Below are 21,494 nucleotides of genomic sequence, written 5' to 3'. Positions count from 1 at the left end.
TCGAGCCCCGCGTCGGGCTCTGGGCTGACCGCTCAGAGCCTGGAGCCTGCTTCGCGTTCTGTGTCTCCCTCTCTCTCTGACCCTCCCCTGCTCATGCTCTGTCGCTCTCTGTCTCAAAAATAAATAAATGTTAAAAAAATTGTTTAAAAAGTTATAAATCCTGTAACAACGAACACTTGCAGATGTGTCTGATTGGTTTTCCCCCTTTCTTCCTTCTAAAGGGAACACATCTGCTATATTGAAATCAGAGCATCCGGAACAACGGTTCTGACTCTGCCTTTAACTCTCCATCTGACTTTGGAAAAGGTTCTTAAATATTTATGTGCTAGAGTTGCCTCATCTATAAAACAAGGACAGTAAAAGTTATTCCACCTACTCCTTACTGATGTTTCAGAATTACGAGATATTATTTCCAAAATTATTTTTGGAGTATAAGCTAATGGCATGCTGGAGAACTCCTGTCGGAAGGACTTAGTTGGGCTTTTTAGATATTTCCAAGTTTCATATAACAATATGTGTATCAAAACAATCAAAAATTATTTACCTTTTTCGTGATCTACAGATGATGGGGGTTAGTTAAGGCAGAAATCAGTACCTAAATTGAAGCCATGAGTAGGAATAGTTGTGTGTGTGTGGTTTTTTTCTGACACCAACTGTGCAGTGTCTTTTCCAATGGGAATTAGGTCATTCCAACACCAGTCAATTCTCCAGCTCTTCACCACCAACTGGGTGTTGAACAATTCAATTCCATTTTGACACTAACTGCCCAGAGTTTTCACAGACCACACAGCAGAAGGGCTCGGTCTTATGTGACTGCCCCCCTTTCAGACACCAGCTACAAATGGGGGCCAAGCTACCCATGTTTCCACCTGCAAATTATAAATTTGGGGGTTCCCATGATGCCCCCCAGGTCTAATAATTTGCTAGAATGACTCAGAGAACTCAGGAAAGTGCTCTGCTTATGATTACAGTTTTATTATAAAGAATACAACTCAAGAACAACCAAATGGAAGAGATGCATAGGGCAGAGTATGGGGATGGGGGGGGGGGTGCAGAGCTTCCATGCCCTCTCCAGCATGCAACCAACCCTCCCAGCGCATCAGTGTACTTACCAAGTCGGGGGCCCCTGACCCCACTGTTCAAGGGTTTTTTTTAAAATCAAGGTTTCATTATGTAAGCGTGATTGATTAAATCATTGGCCATTGGTGATTGAACTTAACGGCCCACCTCTTTTCTCCCCAGAGGTCAAGGGGTGGGGCTGAAAGTTCTAACCTTCTAATTAGCATAAAGACACTCTTATCACTCAGGAAATTCCAAGGGTTTGGGGAGCTCTGTGCCAGGAACTGGGGACAAAGACCAAGTACCTATTTTTTGTTACACCACAACAGGCATGATGGCGTGAAAGAAAAAACAAACAGAGATACGCTGGTTTGTTTCTACTCTGACATTTATATATGAGCACACATGCTCAATGAATAGGGCCTTGTCTCTCACGTTTCCCAAAATGGCACATGAGGTAAATGCAGAGAATGTGTTTCCAGGGTGGACAGAACCACTGGCTGTAGAGCGCGCTCAAGTACAGCACATCGGGAAGCAGGAGCTCCGAATTCAGATGTCTGATGGTCTGCAGCCCCAAGTCACCAGCCTCGCCCTCCTCATCCGGCCCATGTTCCCGTCCCTGTGCTGAGCTCAGAGCTTAGGGAGCTCTTCCTCCTCGCTGGATTCACTGCTGATCACTGCACAAAGAAACAAAACCCCTTACGGTTTTGGTTTTTTTTTTTTGTTTGTTTTGTTTTTTAATTTTTTTTATTTATTTTTGGGACAGAGAGAGACAGAGCATGAACGGGGGAGGGACAGAGAAAGAGGGAGACACAGAATCGGAAACAGGCTCCAGGCTCTGAGCCATCAGCCCAGAGCCCGACGCGGGGCTCGAACTCACGGACCGTGAGATCGTGACCTGGCTGAAGTCGGCCGCTCAACCGACTGCGCCACCCAGGCGCCCCCCCTTTACGGTTTTAACATGGGGACAAGGAACCAACAGGAAACCCCATAATAAGGGGACACCAGGAAAGATCCGGCTGCTTGGGTAACTTCCGGACAGGAATGTCCCTGCTCCAGATGGTGCCATCTTCTCAAGGAATCCTGTGGCCCATAAGTTGATGGTGCTCCAGTCATTCTCACCGGACGCTGTGTAAGGACAAGTGGCCGAAGCAGCCAGTTTTGCTCATCTTGCTCCCCATTTTCTGGCCACTCACTCTTTTTTCCCCTTCCAGCTGTCTCTCCCCATTTCCCCGCCTCTGCCTCTCTTTCTCGTGGTTCCTTATCCTCTTCTCAGCCTCGGAGTGTTTTCTCTTCAGGGCTTTCCATTTCTGCCTCTTATGACCTGATGTGCCTTTTGTCCCCTCATCTCTTCTTGCCATCTTGCTCTACACATCCCTGTAGACCCCCCCCCCCATTTCAGTACATCCCCACTCCACGCCCAACTTTCCTCTGTTGGGCAAGAGCCCCTTTGCTGTGCACCGGTCTCCCTCTCCTGCCTTCCTGGGCCACCTTCTGACACTGTGCTGCAACACACACAGCATCACCACATCAGACTCCCTCAGCCAGCCTTACTGATTATTTCAGGTGCTTGGCCATATGCTGTCCTTGCTGGCTGGCCCTCTTGGTTAATTTTGGGGTGACAAGATGAAATTGTCTTCTGTATATCCACCAGACCCACAACACAAGACTGTACTAGATTTTTGTATCTGGATAGCTCTGCCCCTGGGATATATAATGATCCATAAAGACCCCTCAGCTGTCTCCCTCATAGACCCCTTGTCCCCCCTCTCTCCTCAGTCCACCTGAGAAGTGTGTCCGTACCTCTGTGCCCTTCTCTCTCCATCTCTCAAGGGCTTTCCTTTTTACCCTGAATTCTACCTTTTTGTTTTTCCTCTTTTCTCTTAACCTGCTCTTCTCATTCGCTCATTGAAAATGATCTTGGCTGAATTTTGTGTTTATTCTTGTGTTCTTTTCTGCAAAGGGAGTTTAATACATGTCTACATTAATAATACTTCTTAGAACCACTTCTGTAGAATTTTCCATACATCAGTAATGTAGTGTTTGCCAAAACATGTGTCCAGCATTTAGGGTTCTGAAAACTCACTGTTACAGGGATGGCCCCCCTGTGGCAGAAGCTTCTCCCCCTGATGTCCCATGGTGTCTCCTCTCTCCCTGCCTCACTGACCTCCAGCAACGCTTCATTCACTCCCATTGAACGTCGGGTCTTCAGGGCTTCTCTGCGTCCCTCTCCTACTTTCCCTTTCCTTGGCATTTACTTTGTCCCCTACTCTCTCCATATAATCTTTGTCCCTGTGTCTGGTGTGAATTGTCAGTTTATCTCCTCTCTGCTGTGCGCCTCACATCCCTCCTCCACCTCTGTTTACTCTTAGGCTCACCATCCACACTCCCAATCCTTGTCCTGTGTTGTCCTCATCTCAAAGGTTGGGTCCCTCCGTCACTCCAGGTCTCTCACTGGGCTTTGACCAGACCTCAGAGCCCCTTTCCCACCTCTCCCTCTAGGGTCTTCTACAGCGATCTCACTGACTGGTCCATCTGACCATCACATACATTATTTCCAGTTCCTGTGACAGCTTCTGACAAGTAGGATAAAGTTCTTTCCCTGCCACACCTCTGCCAACTGGGAGAAGTTTGGATCTCACGTCCGTTTTGGTAAAACCGCACTTGCTCCTATAATTCCTGTTGGACGGTCCTATCAATCTATCTTTCCACACTCTCCTCCACACAGCGCACCTTTCTCCACTGAGAACTTTAGTTCCCCTTTCCCTCTTGCCTCTTGTAGGAGAAGCAAACACGAGGCCTAAGGCAACAAGTTTAAAGAGGCACCTACTCTAGGGTTCTCTTTAAATTTCATCCCCCCCAACCCCAGGGTGCCTGGGTGGTTCAGTGGGTTAGGCATCTGACTCTTGATTTCTGCTCAGGTCTTCTTTTTTTTTTTTTTTTTTTTTTGAGTCTATGTATTTATTTTGAGAGAGAGGGAGTGTGTGTGCACACACATGAAAGCAGGGGAGGGGCAAAGAGAGAGGGAGAGGTTGAGAATCCCAAGCAAGCTCTGCACTGAGCACAGAGCCTCACGTGGGACTTGAACTCATGAACTGTGAGATCATGACCTGAACTGAAACCAAGAGTTGACGTTTAACCAACTCAGTCACCCAGGTGCCCCTCGACTCAGGTCTTGATCTCATGGTCGGTCATGAGATCTAGCCCCACATCAGGCTCTGTGCTGAGTTTGGAGCCTACTTGGGATTCTCTCTCTCCCTCTCTCTCTCTCTCTCTCTCTCTCTCTCTGCCCTTCCCCCACCTCTCAAAATAAAAAAAAATAAACATTAAAAAAATTTCATCCCCTAGGCCCTCCACGGGTCTCACATGCATGCATGCCTCCCTCACACCTTAGAAAGTGGCCAGAGGCTGGGCTCAAGTGTATGGCCACTCCCCGCTCCACATAATGAGCCGTCCAGGTAACTGGTTATTTAAAATATGGGATTCCATCATAGTTACCTTGTTCACCATCCAGCAAGCCACACACTTTCTCTGACCTCCTCTCCTTCTGCATTCCTAAAACTTTAGATTCACCAGGCACTGAAGAGAGAGAAAAGGAAAGGAGAACCCAGAGCCAGTGGCCAGGGAACAAACTGTGGCCACACTGAGCTCTGAGGTTGGAAAAAAAAGGTGAGCTGCTCCTTGTGAAGAAATATTCTTCCTGCTCCAAGACTCCACTCAAAATCCAAGCAAGCCCTGTTCTTCTTTCCATCACATCAGACCTCACTACCTTCCTCCCTCCCTCAATTTTCCACCAGAATCCAACACCCAGGCACTGCTGGGTCTATTCTAGGAAAATATTTCTGCATCCTGGATTCCGCTGTCTTCTGTCTCCTTGTGTTTTTGTCTCACTTTTCCCTCCTGCGACACTCTCTGCTCAGTCCCTGCTCGCTCCATTTTCCTTCCCAGCTCTCTTCCTCTGCATCTTCCCATCTTCCATGTCTGGCTCTGTTCCCTTTCTTTCTGTCTTTCTGATTTCCCCCATTCAACACACAGACATGAGAAGATACACCTTTTAGTTATATCAACGGCTCTTGACAGTGGAAAGACAGGAATGAGGAATAAGATTGGGTTGCCTTTGGAGGTGACTGAAGTGTTTTGGAACTAGATGGAGGTGACAGTTGCACAACATTATCAATTCACCAAATGTCACTAAACTGTACACTTTAAAATAGTTAATTTTACACTATGTGAATTTTACCCCCATTAAAACACAGAAACAGGGGTGCCTAGATGGCTGAGTTGGTTAAGCATCTGACTTCAGTTCAGGTCATGGTCTCGTGGTTGTGAGTCTGAGCCCCGCATTGGGCTCTGTGCTGACAGCTCGGACCTGGAGCCTGCTTCGAATTCTGTGTCTCCCTCTCTCTCTGCCCCTCCCCCACTCACACTCTGTCTCTCTCTCTCTCTCAAAAATAAATAAAAACATTTAAAAAATTAAAACACACACACACACACACACACACACACACACACACACTGGGTTCAGAATGCCCGGGTTCACCCTTGCTCATTTGACCCCAGGCCAACTATGCACATGGTCTCTAGATTTCAGTTTCTTTATCTGCAAAATGGGCACATAAGCAATGCAAACTGCCGGCGGTAGCCTGAGCGTTAAACCCACAACTGCCAGAGTAAACGGTCAACCAGTGAGATATTAATAATATGGTTCATTCTATTGTATCTTTTAACCCTTTCTTCTCTGCCTTTCATTTCCCCTCCTTCCCTCTCTCTCAAAATACCCACATGCTTCCCTCCACCTTTCTACCACTTCCTCTTATCTCTCTCTATGTGACTGGACTTCTTGAATATCCGGGCTCTTGAACGACATCTCCCATATTGAGATCGGTCCCTTCTACCATCATCAAGGGTCTTCTCTTTGACGTTGACCATGAGCTCTTAGCCCTTCACAACTTCACACTGAAGGTCACCTCCGGAAACTCATAATTCACAGTTAGGTTCTTATCCACTCTCCAGGTTACTGGGCAGAAATCCTCTCTTTGCCACCTTTTGCGGTCTTGGATTCCAAACAGAGTCATGCCATTTTGGAATCGATTCAAAGCCACACTCATCTACCTTCCCCATCCCCTCTGGATTCCTTCTCCAGTACCACAGTCACCCTTCTTGAGCCAGAAAACTGTATTCTGTTATAATTGCCTTGTTCACAACTTGGCTGTGTGCTGGGCATTTTTTGTGTCTCCTCTCTCTCACTTTCCTGGGGGAAATATTGGTCTTCCATTACTAAACAGAGGAAAAACTAATTAGTGATTGCACCCAAGTGATCAGGGATACCACCTCATAGTTACATATTTGGACCCCTCCCCAAGAATCCATGTACTTCAGTGGGGACTTCCGGACCCTGGATCAGTTAATCTCAGTGGCTCCTGACTTGGTGTTGCTTGCTCCTTTCCCTGGGACATCGAAGAGAACACACACACACACACACACACACACACACATCTTATAAGTGATGAGACTGTCAGGTTTAAGGATTATGGAACAGTGGGAAAGTTATAAATAGTAATTAGTCACCCAACAAGATGACCAGGGAGAAGGGAAAGCTTATCTCAATATAAATTCTGTAAGTGGAATGTCTCTGTGAACTGTTCAAAGGAACAGAGGATTTCTTCAGAAGAGCTAGGTTCCTAGAGAGATCCCTGGGTATGAAAGAGAAAGCCTAGCTACTTTAAAGATGCTGCTAGACAAGAGGAGGATTAGAGCAGGGAGGGTGAGGGCTTCCCAAAGACACAAAGCTGAGGACACCAGCAGGAACCCAGACAGACCTCTCGGGGGCCCAGGTCCCAGGAACAAAGGACACTCTGCAGCTCTGATCACAGAGCAGATTGCAGCGCTGGAGGACGACCCCAGACACCCACCCCAGGGCCTCCGGTGGCTGGGACACCAGCCCAGCACCCCTGCCAGCTGGTGACCCAGCACACATGGGAGGAAGGAAATCAACCAGGAAGCCTGGGTGGGGGAGGCGTGTCTGCGGGGAGTCCGGGGAGGAAGAGGTGCCAGGGAGGAGGGGGAGGCGCCAAGGAGGAGGAGACCCACTGCCCAGGGCCAATGGCAGAAGCTCCTCCTAGGGCAGCGCCCCTTGGGGGAGGTTGAGTTCCACTAAACGGTGGGAGCCACGGGTGCTTCGTCATCCCAGGACGTGGCCTCAGATCCTGGGTAGACCAGGTGGAAGATATGAGAGAACAAAGGGAAAGGTGAAGGGGGCTTGTGCGTAGAGGGTCCCGTGGGGGCTCAGGGGCCTCTGAGCACCAGATGAAGGTGGGGATTGGGGAGCAGGAGAGGGTGCCGCACTCGGGCCACAGCCCCCAGAATCTTGGCTTTGGGTCGCTGACCCACAGCTCCCGGGGACAACAGCGTCCGGGAGGTGACAGCTGCCACCTCCGCAGGAAGGTGGGCGGCAACGAGTGTAGGTACAGGTTACCCCAGCTCGGGGAGCCCTGGAACCTAACACGTGTGATGTGGACAGTGAATCTGGAAAGGGGAGTCCCTGCAGTCCAAGGAGACGATCAGAGCCCCTGAGATGTAGGCAGTTGACAGGTAACTGCCATTCCCTTAATTCCCATGGCCCAGGGCATTCTGGTTGCAAATAAATTGACCTAAGGTATGTAAATTTATCTCAAAAAAACTTTTAAAAATCATTGACTTGAAATTTGCACCCAGGTGTTTGATTCTCTCTATTCCTTTCTCTAACTCAGATATTAGTATAGAAATTATATTGTTCTTATTTTAATCAATCCACTATTTTCACTAATACACTCCATACATTATTTTAGCTTCTTTTTCTTTCTTCCCCTTGCTTAAGAACTGCTGGTACTTCCTTGTTATGAAAATAAAATTCCAATTCCTCTGTTTAGGGTGTCGGGAACTGCACCGTCTGCCTCTGACTGTCAGGTACAGAATCCACCTTTTATGCACTTGAAGTCTAAATATTGTTAAAATATAAACTCTCCCCAACTAACCTATAAATCCAACTTAATTTCAATAAAATGCAAGTTGAGGCAGACAACAGGCCTCCTGGCTCCAGTGCTCTGCCCACCGCCACCATCAACACCACCATCACCAATGCAAGAAAAGAAATGTCTCAAGCAGAACCTCTCTCTGGGTGCCTCTTTTTTGGGGGGCGCTTTTCTGTATGAGCATATCCTAGACCCTGGAGAAGTCTCAGAATGACCAATCTCAAGGATAACATCCATTGAAAGTCCTCCTCTCACAGTGACATCCAGCAATGTGGCCCTGTGACTGGCCTTCAAATGGATTAGACAGAATTAAGATTGATGCCATCCCCCATTGCTGAGCTCTCCATAATGGCCATGCTCCCCACCTTGGCCTTCACCTGAAGCCAGAAGGGCTTGAGGAGTACCTTTAGAAGTTTTATCAATGGCCTCCAAACCCAGGGAGAGCATAAGGTTCTGGAACTTCCTGATCCTCAGGAACAGGGTGTCCCCCAATCATGGTGGGAGTTGGTGCTACCTGTGGAGCTAGAGCTGGTGCCGCCTCTCAGCTGGGGCTCCACCTCCTGCAGTGACTACACAGCAGGTCAGTGCATTGGGACAGGGTTGGGGGGCAGGGCTAGCTCCTCGTCCTTGACCACCACCCTGAAGGGGGCCTTTGGTTTGTTGCATTTGTTAACTGTTTTCTGATCCCCTTCTTATGTTTGAACTCTGAGTGTCACTACTGAAGGACACTACTGAGGTGTCATACTTGTCTTTTTGTAAAAACATGAATTCATTACACCTCTGGTGTTGTTCCTGGTTAGCTGCCCCAATAAAACCTGGCTGGACCTGCTCTACTCCTGACCCCAGCCTGCTCTGTGGTGGCCTGTCCCAGAGAAAGAGCCTTCCTCTCATGGATTGGTTATATGGAGGGCGTTGGGTGGAATGCTGGTCATACCTCCCTGTCTGTGATGTTTGTGTCAAAGAGAAAATCTGCTGGAATAGATTACTGAGGAGTAGAGAGAGCTCAATAAAATGTTGGTTTCAAGTAAAACTTTTGTGGAAATTGACCAACTGATTTTAAAATATAAATGGAAATGCAAAAAGGCAAGCTTAGTCAAGACAATCTTGAAAAAGAATAACAATGTTTAACTTGCTATTAAGACAACGTAATATGGATCGCTTCTTGGCCTTTTGGCTAAGATCAAGTGTAAGACAATGTAATATGGGCACAAAGATTTATTTTCACGTATACTCTGCCATCATTTCAGCAAAGCATTTAAAGTGTCTTCAAAATACTTAAAATATGTAAGTAGAAGTTAAATATAAATTGGAAAAAAATAAAATGAAAGGGGGAACATGAAATAAAACCAGAATATGAGAGATTTGGTGGGACTGTGGCTCCGATTTGGTGGTCCATAGACCCCGCATCGAGAAACACACACCTCTTTGGTCTTCGGGCTATTCAAGCTGGGGATGGGTGGACATTCAATATAAACTATCTCAACTTCTGTTGGTCTTTAAATTCTTTGGAACTCCAACCAGGTTCAAAGAGTGAAGGTGGAGGTTATCTCAACCCCCATCTTCCCTCCTCCCTTGGAGGAACCATGTGCCCCCATTGGAGAGGGGTGGCTATGGAGTGAACTACAGAGAACTGATTGCTTGTTTCAGTCCTGGCAATGTGGTGGCTGTATTAGCAGACAGATAAAAAGCAACGAGGATCCATATGCTATAGGAGATACATCAGATTCTTGGCTGAGGTAGAGGAAATCTCAGTAGAATCAACACAAAACACAAACTACATGCTAAGGAGATTGAAATATCTATGTTGGGAGTACTCAGCTCAGGGAAAGGGAGCATTCTCATTGGCTCCCCAAAACTCCTCTGCCCCAGACCCTCACTCCATTCCAGTGGCAGGAATCCATTCCTCTGCCTTTCTAGTCACTGGTTCATGGATGGCCAGGACTAAGTCAGTTTGGATCAGTGAGTTGCTAGAAGTTTTCCTACTGCTTCTGTGTAAAACCAGCCAGTCTTTCATCCCATGTGACTCTAAACAAGGCAGCATGTTACCCAGTTGCTGCTGGTAGCCATCTTACACCTCCCACCCCCAGAGGAACCAACAACCCTAGGTGGAAGTTGGTGCTGAGGCATCAGAGCAGAAAGATGTAAAATACCCAGATGATGGATGACATCATTGGGCCACTGAATCAACCAACCCTGAAACCTGGGTCTTGCCGCTAGATTTTCCATTATGAAAGTTAAAATGTGTTCTCAATTTGAGCCAAGGTATTTGTTAACTTGTAACAGAGAGTGCCCTAACTTTTAAAATCCTCAAAATGCAATATGTGAAGAAAAAAGGGTTATGAAATAAAAAGAGCTCTGTTTAAGAACTAGGTTTTGGCCCCGTGGTCAAGACATGAAGGATAGGAAAGAAAAAAGATGTCCTGCTCTCAGAAACAGCATCAGACCCACACATAGAAGACAAGGACAGAACATAAGAAGCAGGTTGAACTTTGAAGACTCTGCTGGAACTTGAAGGAAGTGTGTCATACGGGAGGCCTTTTCATGGCTTGTCACATTTCTGCCCCCACAGGGAGAGCCCAGATTATTCAAAGCCTGGAACATTCAGAAACAGAGGAAGATTTGAGGCTGGTGTAAAGCCTGGGCCAGCAGTTATGTTGGTCCTTACTGGACCACTGAAATAACCATCTTGGTAGGCTTTGCCAAGAGCAGCTTCAGCTCAGGGTTCTGTATTTAAGGATGGGTCCAAGCTGAGACAAGGGCTTTATTATCTAGAGCAGGGGGCTCCCTGGGCCTGCAGATTTCAAGGTAGGAGGCAACAGCAGGAGCAGTGGCCACTATAGCTACAGAATAAAGGGTCCAGGCTTCCTCTTATGAATGAGAATTGGAAGCACAGAGTAGGAAGTAGCCTGGGGAATTTGGCTGGGGACATTCATTTCCAGCTCCCCATGCCTCCTCTTTCCAGGAGAGGGACATCAGTCAGCATGATACTCCTCATCCTTCCCTGCACCCTCTTCCTTCCCCTGAGCGGTAAGTGGTAAGGAGGAAAAGCACAGGCTATAAAGTGTGGTCTCTTCCTGCCTGTCTCTCTGGAGCCAGACTGGGAGCATAGAGAAGGCCTCTAGTCTGGTGCCCCAGGTGTAGGCATTGTGAGAGTAGGCCCTACCCGGCTACAGTGAGGTCCCTAATCATGGAGCCCAGTATGAGGAAACTCATTGCTGTGACATATCTAAGCCATATCATCCAACCTAGTTTTGATTCATAATAAACTGATGTTATGATCTCCAACTACCTGACTTCTTCTCTCTCAAGTGGCTTTGAACTGTAGCATATAGAAGGTATTATTATAAGATGCCCTCAAATCCCCACAAAAACCAAGGAAGATACATAGCAATAGCCTCTGCTTGGAGATGTGCCTTGTATAAATGAAACTGCTTCCCTGGACAGGTCAAACACTGACTCATCATTGTGTGCCAGAACACAGGGCTCATAAGGCAAATAGAAATCAAAAGGTTTTAAATAACCAATGTGGATTCTGCATGGGGAAAGGGAATCACAAGAAGCCTTGGGAACAGGGCTGAACACTGAAAATTTACAAAACTGGCAAGAGGACAAATGTCACTTTCTGAAAAAGGAAGTTGTTCAAATAGGCAGATTTCCCCCAGGATCTGGGAAACTTATGTGCCACAATTGGCCTTCAAGTAGAAGCTATCCCCAGTTAAAATTAAGTTCTGCAATGGACCCTCAGCACTGACTGGTAACTTTCCTTCCCTCTATAGTTTGACCTGTCTGTTCCCCACACCTCAGATAAGAGGAAGTCTTTGCTAGAGTCTGTGGCTGTAAGGGTCCTGGAATCAGGGAATTCTCACATTGTTGGCTTGACTACAAATTAACTTCTGTGGGTTTTTTTTTTTCTTTTGTGGGTTGGAACCAGGCTTGTAATATTCTTCTTAGTTCTGGTAACCCTCTTGCCTCTTGGAATTTGGAAATGCGGGACACGTAAGAGACCACGGGTTGATGCACCTGGATTAGTAGTGCTAAGAACCACATTTCCCAAAGAGCACAGGCTGCTGCAGCCAGAGCGGCGAGAATCTGGACTGCACCCAGTCCTCTGCAGCTGAGTCTGAGCAGAACCAGGATATCAGCCAGAGGGACCTTTGGGGTTATAATTTCCTTGGGAGACTAACCTAAAAATGAGGGGAGATTTCATTCTGGTTCCTCAATTTTACTATGGGACTTGACAATGGGAGGGGATGTCAGGAAAGATAGCAAAATAGGAAGTGCCAGAAATCTGTCTCTCCACTCAGACAACAACTGTCCTAGCAGAAACTGTCAGAAGTCACTACTTTGGAACTTTGCAGTCTATTTGAATGTTTGCAGCTTCCAGGAGAAAGCTTGACCAAGAAAGTGTGGCTAACTTTGGTCAATATCAGCCTGTAGCCTATATATTTAGCTTATATATTTCAGCCTACAGCAGCGGCCTATCCCTGAGCCCCAAGCCCAGTAGCAGGCAGCTGTGCTCACATTCCTAGGGTAGCTTGTTGCAGCCAGGGTGGCCGATAAGGAACTGGTCCTCCAAATATTAGGGTTCTGTGTTCTGATTGTTGATGACAGCTTCTCATTGCTGAGGTATCAGCACAGAAGCAGCCATTATTGCAGCCCCACTGGTTGGGGTGGCTTCCTGGGGACTTAAGGAGCTGCATCTGGTTTTTTGTTTGGGTTTTTTCTCCCTTACTTCCCTTTTGGAAGCCAGACATTTAAGATTCAGACATTCAAAAGCAACCATATACAGGGGAGTTTAGAAGGCCACTGCACATCTGCCCATGGACAGATGCAGGCTCAGAGAAGACCTGAAAAGACCTTAAGCTTTTTCTTCAGGCTGACCCACAGCTGAGAGTTATCCTCCAACAGTTAAAAAAAAAAGTTAAGGAAGCAAAATCATCTAAAAGAAGTAAGTACTTAAACATAACTCTAAGGAAGTGAAAGACTTCCTAAAAACTATAAAACATTGCTGAAAGAAATTAATGAAGACTTAAATAAATGGAAAGAAATCCCATGTTCATGGATTGGGAGACTTAACATTTTATGATGTCAACACTACCCAAAGCAGTCTATAGATTTATCACAATTCTTACAAAAATTCCAAAAGCCTTTTTCATAGCTTTGAATAGCTAAAACAGTCTTGAAAAAGAATGAAGTTCAAAGCTAGCAATGCAAAGCTACAGTAATTGAAACAGTATGGCACTGGCATAAGTACAGACATATGGACAAGTAAAATAGACTAGAGAGACCAGAAATAAACCTTCATACATATGGTCAGTTGATTTTCAACAAGGGTGCCATGACCATTCAATAACAAAAAGATAGGGGCTCCTGGGCGGCTCAGTTGGTTGAGCATCTGACTTCGGCTCAGGTCATGATCTCATGTTTGTGGGTTCGAGCCCTGCATTGGGCTCTGAGCTGACAGCTCAGAGCCTGGAGCCTGCTTTGGATTCTGTGTCTCCCCCTCTCTCTCAACCCCTCCCCCATTAATGCTCTGTCTCTCTCTGTCTCTCAAAAAATAAAACATTAAAAAATTTTTGAAAAAAAGTAATGAAAAGATAGCCTTTTCAGCAAAAGATGCCAGGAAAACTGGATATCCACATGCACAAAATCCCCACATACAAAAATTAACTCAAAATAGATCAAAAGCCCAACATTAAAACTCTTAGAAGAAAAAATTGGGGAACGTCTTCATAACACTGGGTTTGGCAATTATTTCACGGATATGACACCAAAAGCATGGGCAAGAATAGAAAAAATAGATAAATTGGACTTCATCAAAATTAAGAACTTTTGTTCATGGAAGTAAATTATCAAGAAAGTGAAAATACAAACCCACAGCTAACATCATACTCAACAGTACAAAACTAAAAGTATTTCCTCTAAGATCAGGACCAAGACAAGGATGTCACTCTCACCACTTTTATCCAACATAGTACTGGAAGTCCTAGCCAAAGCAACAATACAAGAAAAGTAAATAAAATGCATTCAAATTGGTACAGAAGAAGTAAAACTGTCACTATTTGCAAAAGACATGCTATATATATATAAAACCCCATCAAAAACTATTAGCACTAATGAATTCAGTAAAGTTGCCAGATACAAAATGAATATAGAGAAATCTGTTGTGTTTCTATATACTATGACAAACACAAGGAGAATATAAGAAAACAATCCCATTTAAAATTACATCAAAAAAGAATAAAATAACTAGGAATAAATTTAACCAAGGTGAAAGACCTATACTCTGAAAACTATAAAACACTGAAGAAAGAAATTGAAGATGATACAAATAAATGGAAATATATGCTATGATCATGGATTGGAAGAATTATTATTGTTAAAATGTCCATACTACTCAATGCAATCTACAGACACTTGTAATCCTTATCAAAATACCAACAACATTTTTCACATAACCAGAACAAATAATATTAAAATTTATATAGAACTGCAAAAGACCCCAAATAGCTAAAGCAATCTTGAAAAAGAAGAAGAAAACTAGAAGAATCACACCGCCAGATTTCAAACTATCCTACAAAGCTAGAGTAACCAAAGCAGCATGGTACTGGCACAAAAACAGACACATAGATCAGTGGAACAGAACAGAGACCTCAGAAACAAACCCACACATATATGATCAGTTAACCTATGGCAAAAGAGGCAAGAATATACAATGGGAAAAGGGAATCTCTTCAATAAACGGTGTTGGGAAAACTGGATAGCTACATGGAAAAGAATGAAACTGGACCACTTTCTTACACCATATACAAAAATAAACCCAAAATGAATTAACAACCTAAATGTAAGACCTAAAACCGTAAAACTCCTAAAAAGAACATAGGCAGTAAACTCTTGGACATCAGCCTTAGCAATATATTTTTTTGGATTTGTCGCCTCAGGTAGGGTCAACAACAGCAAAAATAAACAACCAGGACTACATCAAACTAAAAAGCTTTAGCACAGTGAGGGAAACCATCAATAAAATGAAAACGCAACCTGCTGAATGGGAGAAGGTATTTGCAAATTATATATCCAATAAGAGGTTAATGTCCAAAATATATAAAGAGCTCATACAACTCAACACCAAAAAAAAAATCCAATTTAAAAATGGGCAGAGGACCTGAATAGACCTTTTCCTAAAGAAAACATATAGATGGTCAATAGACACATGAAAAGATGCTCAAAATCACTAATCATCAAGGAAAAGCAAATCAAAATCACAACAAGATATCACCTCACACCTGTTAGAATGGTCAGTATCAAAAAGACAAGAAATAACAAGTGTTGGTGAGGTTGTGGAGAAAAAGGAACCTGCTTGCACTGTTGGTGGGAATGCAAACTGGAGCAGCCACTCTAGAATATAGAGGTTCCTCAAAGAATTAAAAATAGAACGACCGTATGATACAGCAATTCCACTTCTGGGTATTTACACGAAGAAAACAAGAGCATTAGTTCAAGAAGATACATGCACCATTATGTCACTGCGGCCTTATTTGCAACAGCCAAGATATGGAAGCAACCTAACTGTCCACCAATAGATGAACGGATAAAGAAGATGTGGTGTATATACAATGGAATATATTCAATGGTATATTACTCAGCCATAAAAAAGAAGGAAATCAAGGGGCACCTGGGTGGCTCAGTCAGTTAAGCATCTGACTTCGGCTCAGGTCACGATCTCATGGTTCATGGGTTTAAGCCCCATGTCAGGCTGTATGCTGACAGCTCAGAGCCTGGAATCTGCTTCAGATTCTGTGTCTCCCTCTCTCTCTGCTCTTCTGCCACTCACTTTCTGTCTGTCTGTCTGTCTCTCTCTCTCTCTCTCAAAATAAATAGAAAAAATTATCACAAAAAAGAAGGAAATCTTGCCATTTGCAACAACATGGATGGACCTGGAGGGTATTACATTGATTAAAATAAGTCAGACAGAGAAAGACAAGTATAAGATGATTTCACTTATATGTGGAACCTAAGAAACAAAACAAATGAACAAGCAAAACAAAACAAAAACAGACTCATAAATACAGAAAACAAACTGGTGGTTGCCAGAGGGGGGTGAGGGTGGGGACGAGCAAAACAGATGAAGGGAATTAAGAAACACAAACTTCCCATTATAGAATAAATAAGTCATGAAGATATAAAGTATAGCATAGAGAATATAGCCAATAACATTATAATAACTTTGTAAAGTGACAGTAACTACTCTTACCATGGTGAGCATTTCATCATGTATAAAGATGTCAAACCGCTATGTTGCACTCCTGAAACTAATTTACTATTGTATGTCAAGTATACTTTAATTTAAAAAAGAATACTTTTAAAGAATAAAAAAGAAAAAAAGAAAATGAAGAGACGACCTGCAAAATGGAGGGAAAATACTTGCAAATCACATATCTGGTAAGGGATTAGTATTCAAAATATATAAAGAACTTCTAAAGCTTCACAACAACAGCAAAGCACAAAGAACTCAAAACAGGCAAATGAGTAGACATTTCTCCAGAGAAGATATGCAAATGATCAATAAACACATGAAAAGATGCTCAACATCATTAATAATTATGCAAATGTAAACCAAAACCATAATGAGATGTCACTTCATACCTACTAGGATGGCTATACTAAAAAAATTTTTTAAAGAGCCACACACAGAAAATAACAAGTATTGGTGAGGATGTGGAGAAAACGGAATCCTCACTTGTTGATAGAAACGCAAAGTGGGAGTTTAGAGGTAGAAGGAAGATGGTGGTGTAGGAGGACTCTGGGCTCACCGCGCGTCCTGCTGATCACTTAGATTCCACCTACACCTGCCTAAATAACCCAGAAAACCGCCAGAAGACTAGCAGAACGGAGTCTCCGGAGCCAAGCGCAGACGAGAGGCCCACGGAAGAGGGTAGGAAGGGCTGCGAGGCGGTGCGCGCTGCACGGACTGGCGGGAGGGAGCCGGGGCGGAGGGGCGGCTCGCCGGCCAAGCAGAGCCCCCGAGTCTGGCTGGCAAAAGTGGAGGGGCCGGACGGCGTGTGTTCCGACAGCAAGCAGGACTTGACATCTGGAAGGTTATAAGCTAACAGCTCTGCTCGGAGAACGGGAGGGCTGGAGGACAACGGGAGGGAGAGTGGTTGAGCCCCGGGATGACAGAGTGCAGCTTGGCAGGGAACAAAGGCACTCGCCAGCACCATCTCCCTCGCCCATCCCCCAGCCAAAATCCAAAAGGGAACCGGTTCCTGCCAGGGAACTTGCCTGCACCATGCAAACACCCAACACTGTGCTTCTGTGGATCCACACCTCTGGCAGTGGCGGGTCTGACTCCCTCCAGGTGCCGCAGGGCCCCTCCCGGAGCGGATCTCCGAAGGAAAAGCGAGCTGAGCCTACCCCTCCCACCCCCGTGCACCTTGCCGATCCACCCCAGCTAATACACCAGATCCCCATCACCACAAGCCTGGCAGTGTGCAAGTAGCCCAGACGGGCCACGCCACCCCACAGTGAATCCCGCCCCTAGGAGAGGGGAAGAGAAGGCACACACCAGTCTGACTGTGGCCCCAGCAGTGGGCTGGGGGCAGACATCAGGTCTGACTGCGGCCCCACCCACCAACTCCAGTTATGCACCACAGCACAGGGGAAGTGCCCTGCAGGTCCTCACCACTCCAGGGACTATCCAAAATGACCAAACGGAAGAATTCCCCTCAGAAGAATCTCCAGGAAATAACAACAGCTAATGAACTGATCAAAAAGGATTTAAATGATATAACAGAAAGTGAATTTAGAATGATAGTCATAAAATTAATTGCTGGGGTTGAAAACAGTGTAGAGGACAGCAGAGAATCTCTTGCTACAGAGATCAAGGGACTGAGGAACAGCCAGGAGGAGCTAAAAAATGCTATAAATGAGCTGCAAAATAAAATGGAGACAACCACGGCTTGGATTGAAGAGGCAGAGGAGAGAATAGGTGAACTAGAAGATAAAATTATGGAAAAAGAGGAAGCTGAGAAAAAGAGAGATAAAAAAAATCCAGGAGTATGAGGGGAAAATTAGAGAACTAAGTGATGCACTAAAGAGAAATAATCTACGCATAATTGGTATTCCAGAGGAGGAAGAGAGAGGGAAAGGTGCTGAAGGTGTACTTGAAGAAATCATAGCTGAGAACTTCCCTGATCTGGGGAAGGAAAAAGGCATTGAAATCCAAGAGGCATAGAGAACTCCCTTCAGACGTAACTTGAATTGATCTGCACGACATATCATAATGAAACTGGCAAAATACAAGGATAAAGAGAAAATTCTGAAAGCAGCTAGGGATAAACGTGCTCTAACATATAAAGGGAGACCGATAAGACTCGTGACGGATCTCTCTACTGAAACTTGGCAGGCCAGAAAGGAATGGCAGGAAATCTTCAGTGTGATGAACAGAAAAAAATATGCAGCCGAGAATCCTTTATCCAGCAAATCCGTCATTTAGAATAGAAGGTGAGATAGAGGTCTTCCCAAACAAACAAAAACTGAAGGAATTCATCACCACTAAACCAGCCCTACAAGAGATCCTAAGGGGGATCCTGTGAGACAAAGCACCAGAGACATCTCTACAAGCATGAAACCTACGGACATCACAATGACTCTAAACTCATATCTTTCTATAATAACACTGAATGTAAATGGACTAAATGCGCCAAGCAAGAGACATAGGGTATCAGAATGGATAAAAAAACAAGACCCATCTATTTGCTGTCTATAAGAGACTCATTTTAGCCCTGAGGACGCCTTCAGATTGAAAGTGAGGGGATGGAGAACTATTTATCATGCTACTGGAAGTCAAAACAGAGCTGGAGTAGCCATACTTATATCAGACAAACTAGACTTTAAATTAAAGGCTGTAACAAGAGATGAAGAAGGGCATTATAAAATAATTACAGGGTCTATCCATCAGGAAGAGCTAACAATTATAAATGTCTATGTGCCGAATACAGGAGCCCCCAAATATATAAAACAATTACTCACAAACATAAGCAACCTTATTGATAAGAATGTGGTAATTGTAGGGGACTTTAACACCCCACTTACAACAATGGATAGATCATCTAGACACACGGTCAATAAAGAAACAAGGGCCCTGAATGATACATTGGATCCGATGGACTTGACAGATATATTTAGAACTCTTTATCCCAAAGCAACAGAATATACTTTCTTCTCGAGTGCACACGGAACATTCTCCAAGATAGATCACATACTGGGTCACAAAACAGTCCTTCATAAGTATACAAGAATTGAGATCATACCATGCATACTTTCAGACCACAATGCTATGAAGCTTGAAATCAACCACAGGAAAAAGTCTGGAAAACCTCCAAAAGCATGGAGGTTAAAGAACACCCTACTAAAGACTGAATGGGTCAACCAGGCAATTAGAGAAGAAATTAAAAAATATATGGAAACAAACGAAAATGAAAATACAACAATCCAATTTCCTGAGAGGAAATACATTGCAATCCAGGCCTATCTCAAGAAACAAGAAAAATCCCAAATACAAAATCTAACAGAACACCTAAAGAAAATAGAAGCAGAACAGCAAAGACACCCTAAACCCAGCAGAAGAAGAGAAATAATAAAGATTAGAGCAGAAATAAACAATATAAAATCTAAAAAAAACTGTAGAGCAGATCAATGAAACCAAGAGTTGTTTTTATTTTATTTTATTTTATTTAATGTTTATTTTTGAGACAGAGAGACAGAGCATGAATGGGGGAGGGTCAGAGAGAGAGGGAGACACAGAATCTGAAGCAGGCACCAGGCTCCGAGCTGTCAGCACAGAGCCTGATGCGGGGCTCAAACTCACGGACCATGAGATCATGACCTGAGCCGAAGTCGGACGCTTAACTGACTGAGCCACCCAGGCGCCCCAAGAGTTGGTTTTTTGAAAAAAATAAACAAAATTGATAAACCTCTAGCTAGGTTTCTCAAAAAGAAAAAGGAGATGACCCAAATAGATAAAATTATGAATGAAAATGGAATTATTACAACCAATCCTTCAGAAATACAAGCAATTATCAGGGAATACTATGAAAAACTATATGCCAACAAACTGGACAACCTGGAAGAAATGGACAAATTCCTAAACACCCACACACTTCCAAAACTCAATAAGGAGGAAATAGAAAGCTTGAACAGACCCATAACCAGAGAAGAAATTGAATCAGTTATCAAAAATCTCCCAACAAATAAGAGTCCAGGACCAGATGGCTTCCCAGGGGAGTTCTACCAGACGTTTAAAGCAGAGATAATACCTATCCTTCTCAAGCTGTTCCAAAAAATAGAAAGGGAAAGAAAACTTCCAGACTCATTCTATGAAGCCAGTATTACTTTGATTCCTAAACCAGACAGAGGCCCAGTAAAAAAAGAGAACTACAGGCCAATATCCCTGATGAATATGGATGCAAAAATTCTCAATAAGATACTAGCAAATCGAATTCAACAGCATATAAAAACAATTATTCACCATGATCAAGTGGGATTCATTCCTGGGATGCAGGGCTGGTTCAACATTTGCAAATCAATCAACATGATACATCACATTAATAAAAGAAAAGATAAGAACCATATGATCCTGTCAATTGATGCAGAAAAAGCATTTGACAAAATCCAGCACCCTTTCTTAATAAAAACCCTTGAGAAAGTCGGGATAGAAGGAACATACTTAAACATCATAAAAGCCATTTATGAAAAGCCCACAGCTAACATCATCCTCAATGGGGAAAAACTGAGAGCTTTTTCCCTGAGATCAGGAACACAACAGGGATGTCCACTCTCACCGCTGTTGTTTAACATAGTGTTGGAAGTTCTAGCATCAGCAATCAGACAACAAAAGGAAATCAAAGGCATCAAAATTGGCAAAGATGAAGTTAAGCTTTCACTTTTTGCAGGTGACATGATATTATACATGGAAAATCCGATAGGCTCCACCAAAAGTCTGCTAAAACTGATACATGAATTCAGCAAAGTTGCAGGATACAAAATCAATGTACAGAAATCAGTTGCATTCTTACACACTAATAATGAAGCAACAGAAAGACAAGTAAAGAAACTGATCCCATTCACAATTGCACCAAGAAGCATAAAATACCTAGGAATAAATCTAACCAAAGACGTAAAAGATCTGTATGCTGAAAACTATAGAAAGCTTATGACGGAAATTGAAGAAGATATAAAGAAATGGAGAAACATTCCGTGCTCATGGGTTGGAAGAATAAATATTGTCAAAATGTCAATACTACCCAAAGCTATCTACACATTCAATGCAATCCCAATCAAAATTGCACCAGCATTCTTCTCGAAGCTAGAACTAGCAATCCTAAAATTCATATGGAACCACAAAAGGCCCCGAATAGCCAAAGTAAT

At 44.0% G+C, this 21,494-nt stretch overlaps 1 long non-coding RNA gene across 1 annotated transcript in view; it reads right to left on the bottom strand.

Moving 5' to 3' along the window:
• Window positions 1-1,044: 1,044 nt before the first annotated feature.
• The window catches only part of LOC109264939 (uncharacterized), a 28,728-nt gene continuing 8,278 nt past the window's right edge, over window positions 1,045-21,494 (bottom strand). Inside the window, exons 2-3 of the long non-coding RNA XR_002078938.2 lie at window positions 4,558-4,638; window positions 1,045-1,736 (exon numbers count right to left, since the gene is read on the bottom strand). This is a non-coding gene — a long non-coding RNA (uncharacterized LOC109264939). The remainder of the gene's footprint in view (window positions 1,737-4,557; window positions 4,639-21,494) is intronic.

Source organism: Panthera pardus, unplaced genomic scaffold (genome assembly GCF_024362965.1).
Source record: "Panthera pardus isolate Hobbes unplaced genomic scaffold, ASM2436296v1 HiC_scaffold_10, whole genome shotgun sequence".
Classification (NCBI taxonomy): domain Eukaryota; kingdom Metazoa; phylum Chordata; class Mammalia; order Carnivora; family Felidae; genus Panthera; species Panthera pardus.
The sequence above is the reverse complement of the archived record's forward strand: the minus strand, read 5'-3'. Positions and strand labels throughout refer to the sequence as shown.